The sequence below is a fragment of the Labrus mixtus genome, chromosome 14 (assembly GCF_963584025.1).
Source record: "Labrus mixtus chromosome 14, fLabMix1.1, whole genome shotgun sequence".
In the NCBI taxonomy this organism is placed as follows: domain Eukaryota; kingdom Metazoa; phylum Chordata; class Actinopteri; order Labriformes; family Labridae; genus Labrus; species Labrus mixtus.
In genome coordinates, this window is record NC_083625.1 from 14,230,152 (window position 1) to 14,235,266 (window position 5,115).

Consider the following 5,115-nt stretch of genomic DNA (forward strand, 5'->3'; position numbering starts at 1 on the left):
CCTGGGAGTTTCTTCTCACAATATCATTATCAAGTGTTCTCTGATTAGCTGGTGACTCATTCTTGAGGCTTCGGCCATTTCCTTCCTCCCCGTCACCATGGTGATAACAACATGTATTGGCTGTCTGATTTTGTTTCTTGTTTTTTTTTTTTTTTTATGTTTACCTCATGATTCCTTTCCCTCCCTCCTCCTTTCTTACCGTTTCCTCTCTCCGTCTATCTTTTTTGGGATTAAAAAGGCGAGGTATCAGCCCCTCTCCTCTTTACCAAAGCCAGTCGGTTGCAGACCCAAGCAGTGAGAGGGATTATCCCTCTATTTCTATTAGTCACACACTCATAAGCCATGTATCACTCTGAAGCTTTGTGTCAGCAACTCCACACCCAGAGTGGAGAGACTTCTCATTATTGGCGGATTGAGAGGTTTTAGCTTCTACAGGGAGTGCAACATTCTGAAAGTCAAGTTGTGTTTGAAGCAAGGCAAACACATTTCACAGATTAACACATTGTGTAATATGTCTTAGCTTTCATTGCTGCCTTGACTCCTTAATTGGTATATTAGTTCAACTTCCAAACATATGGTTACATAAGAATGTTTGTTATGCACACGTTGAAAAAATCTTGAACAGGTTATAATCCACATTTCATGTTGCTGTTGGCTTTCCTGCAGTCCTGCTGCTCTTCTCCTGCATGTTCCCTTCCTCTCCTGATGCAGATTGAACCTTAAGGGGACTACATCTCCTCTGTCCTTTTCCATTCACTCTTTTGTGGCAGTCAGATTGTTATATTTAGCTAAACTAGAATTAAGACCTTGACCACTTGGAACCCAGGACCTTTTTACCCTCCACTTGTTCCCCCTTCTCTCACTCGCCATCCAACTCTAACCACTTTCATCTTTTTTTCTCTAGATGTAACTTTTCATTTCCTATTAGACTTCCAGAGTTTGGAATACAAGTATTCTGAGTTGGATCCTCCAAATGGTGTTTTTCGCTTTCTTTAAACCTGATGAAACTGGTTTTGGTGCACAGAGCTGAAAATGTTGTCGAATGTCTCATTGAATTGACAGAACATGTGCTTTACCCCCTGAGGAGAAAGGCTCCCACTTGCAATTAGTTGCCAGCTGCAATTCACTGATGGAACTTTGGAGATCTTTGTAAGCATCCATCCAAATCTACCTAAAATAATTGTACATTATTATGTACAGATGAACATTTTCCATCTTAGCGTCCATTATTACTTGATTTTTCACATCAAGTTCAGATTTCTTTTAATTGATTTTTAGTCCAAAACTGAAATAGTTGGATTTTGGGTTGACTTTTTAAGCTTGTACCCAACTTAAAGTAAAATGTGGGATGTTGAAATATTGATTTAACATTTAGTTCCGTGCAATTCTGTCAACGTCATATTAATTATTCATGAAAATGACTACACTTTTACAATCTTTTCTGTATGTGAGTGAATAGTGAACGCTTAAAGTCTTCAGAACATCTTTCCTGTAGTTTCCAATGTATTTAACAAGACAGGAAATGTAGTTTCTAGAATTACTACTGCTGCTGTTTATGCTATTGCAGTGTTCACACAACAAACATTACACAAAATACTGACAAAGTATAGCATACTTTACAGTTCACAATTTGTGATGAAATGAATAAAGTAACTTACTTAAGTGTGTGTGTGTGTTTGTGTGTGTGTGTGTTCAGGATTTAAACTTCTCATGCCACTTGTAAAAATGAATGTGATCAAATTTTAATGCACATTCATCTTCAGGCACAGGAAACTGTTGAGTCTTTGTGCATTCAAATGTTAACAATGCTCCAAAGGATGATACAGAGGATAGCTTGATATGATGTTGTGTACAGAGGGCCAATGTACCATGAAAAATCCTTTGGACACTGCTGCAGGGAGGAATAAACATTTTATGGATCATTCAAAGGGTTTTTCCAAAGGCTTATAAAACTGAAGTCAATCTTTGTCTCAGTATTTGAGTTCCTATTTCATCTCTTTGAGTCTGTGTGCCTCCCTTTATCTTCTTCTTGAGCAACTCATGAGTACAGTTTGACACATCAGCTCCATTTCATGTGAGATAGTCTCCTAGTTACAGCTTTTGAAACTCCTTTTCTATCTTTTTGGCAAGTCTTAAAGCTCCTGTGAGGAACATTTGTTTTTTGTGGCATCACTTGTGGCCAAAGTGTTTTTTCTTACCTCTTTGCTGATTTTGTCTTGTACATGGCCAAGTTGTTGGAGAGAGGAAAAAAACATTTCTTCCTGCTTAATTTCAACAGTCGTGGTGTGTCGTGTGGGTACTACAGGTGGGCTGCGAAAAGCCCTCCACCAAGTATAAAAAAAAAGAAATATCACAATAATGATGATTTACCATGAGTTAACCCTTTACGTGATTAGTAAGGCCTAATTATTTCTGCACATTTAAAGGAATGTGATTTTTCACACTTAAATGTAGCAGAAATCAAGTATATCCTCTGAAAATAACTCTGCGATTCATGACTGCCTACAATGAGTGTGACACCCGAGTCCCACTGTCTGTGATGTTTTCCAAGCTTTCAGAGCGGTATCTACAACGTGTTTACATCGTCGGGACAGCAGGCAGGCTCATCCCCTTGCGTATAAAAGTTGTTTCATTGAGGGACTAGAGAAATGAAAATTAACATACAGTACTCACTGCTTAATTGAATGTCACTTAAGCGTTTTTAGATCACGGTCATTTTGTGTAAATTTACATGCACTGTGAAGCTACGAGCTAACTAAAGAGCGCTAGCATTAGCATTACGACATCTGCTGGATCAAAAAATCGCATATTCTTCCTTTAAGTAACATATTTTAGTCCTTCTGATTTTGCACACCAAGACACCATAGTGCCAACATGCTCTTCCTCAGTTGACTCAAAACGTCACTTAATAAATCCTTCAAACGGGAGCTTCTTGTTGTGCAGATCTTGTTTTTACTTAACTTGCCTGCTCAATAACTAGAATCAAGAATGTGATAAAAGTTTTAACATACTAAGTGGTCTTTGTTTTTCTCTTGTTTTTTTTTGTTCTCAACAATAGTCAAAGAGAGCCTGTTTCTTGTGTCATCGTCAGATGCTTCACAGAGGCTTTGCCGAGAACAGGTACTTAACTTTAGTTGGATGCACTTCTATGTTTCTTCCATTTTGTAAAAATATTTTTTTTATTATTTTGACTTAGTTGACTCTTTTATTCCCAGACTTAGCAAACTTCTTCACAAACACGTTTTGAGAGGCTAAAAAGTTTGCCATCACATTTGAGCTGGATTTAGAGGTAAGGGACTGACTGTCCGCCTGTCTATCTGTCTATCTCAGCTTTATTGTAAACTGTAATAAAAAGATGTATTGATGTGTTATTATGGGAAGAAAGATATTTTCTGATTCACATTTATTTAAATTTCATTTCGTAATGCACTGTATTAAAAATGGTTTTACAATCATCATTAGTAAGACAGATTCCAGAGTGATCTTTTTTTCCTTTTTTTGTAGGATTATATTAAACAAACAGAGTTGTGCGCTGTATGGTGAAGATGGCGCCCGGTGTCATGGCACGTCGACTCCTTACGTCTTTATTGTCTCAGTTGTTTATTGTGTTTATACTGGCGTCTTTGCTGGTTGTAAATAACCAATCGCTGTTGGTGTATGAGCGCCAGGCACTTTATGACATCTGTAACTTTGTTGCATGTACAGATTTGCAGCTGTACATGCCATTAGGTGTAGGAAGTGAAAAATATTGTTGCAAATCTTTTCATTGGGATAACGATGTAACTGCACTTATTTGCTCAGCCCTATAGCCTACCCTGACCTATGTTTTCATTCTGTTTTACTTTTGTTCTTTTTAAGGAGGATAATTATGATTCCAAAGAGGTGGAGAATCTCAAGTCCCTGGTGACCCACCTCCATCAGCTCCTGGACCTGCACAAGAAATACAACTGCAGACTTTCACTTTCAGAAGGTGTGTCTTTTATGAAAAACCCATTTTACAATATACAAGTGTGTAAGATTCAAACTTATATCTATCCCCCCTTAGTACCACTTTTAGTTTACAAATTGTATTTTAAGACAGAGATAATGCTTTGTGGTGGTTGACAGGGAAGTGTACGGAGTGTGGAGTTCTTCATGTTGGACAAAGAGCCGTCTACAGAGCTGATCGCTGCCACAGTGGAGAGCAGTATCCTGCCTCGTGATGAGCTTCTTCAGTATATCAAGGTAAAACAAAACCACTGCTGGAACATTAACCCTTGTGCCCTCCTCAAATGTATTTATATTTTTCTGTTGTGAATTTAAACACACTTCTGACTTGCTCAAAACTGCCAAACATTCAATTATTTTCAGGATTGTAACCCTTTAAAAGCAAGGTTATTAGCTGAATGGTGATTAGAGTCTTGGATATGTGAAAGACAGCAACAAAGTTGATTTGATTGCATTAGTCTTTTTATGTATCCTCTGGACACACTCTGGAAATCTGCAATAAAATATCAATATTTGCTTTTGGATTTTGCTGTTCATTTCTGCTCTTTTTATGGCTTTTGATGGTAGGAAAGAGGGAAAGAGGGACTCCCTCACCCCCGGTCTCAGGGAGGCTGATGAGAGATAGGGGGCTTCGGGAGGTCTCGCGCGAGAGAGTGAATAAGTAGTCAATTTTTGGAAGAATTGTCAGTGCAATTCGGGTGTTGAGTCCGGTAAATTTATTTTCGGAGGAGGAAGACAAATGCCACTGTGAACTGTGAGTAATGTGACCGGACTTTTTCTTTCTCCAAAATGTAGCGCAATCTCAGGAAACCTTCAGGGTCCAATTCATTAGAATAAAGTAAAGCCAGCTGAAGTATAGAAAGAAATTCAGTGACCTATTTTCCAGTGAAGCCCCCCTGACATGGAGAGATACAGAAAGTAGTAAGACCCATTCAGTCATACACTGTGAACAAGTGTAAACATCCCCCTCTTTAAAAACACATTATGAGTCCAAGCTAATCTTAAAAACACCATGACCCAGCATGCACAAAACCACAACCCCCAGACTATGTAGAATACAGCTATCATTAGAAAGTCCTCCCTATAATGAGTGAGACACTAAATGAAAGTATTTGCTTAAGTCTAAGT

The 5,115-nt window shown here is 38.3% G+C and overlaps 1 long non-coding RNA gene across 1 annotated transcript; it reads left to right on the plus strand.

Annotated features, from left to right (window-relative positions):
- Window positions 1–3,212: 3,212 nt before the first annotated feature.
- On the plus strand, window positions 3,213–4,463 carry LOC132987940 (uncharacterized). The gene is made up of 3 exons (XR_009675762.1): window positions 3,213–3,289; window positions 3,859–3,974; window positions 4,113–4,463. It is a non-coding gene; the product is annotated as an uncharacterized LOC132987940 (long non-coding RNA).
- Window positions 4,464–5,115: the final 652 nt, after the last annotated feature.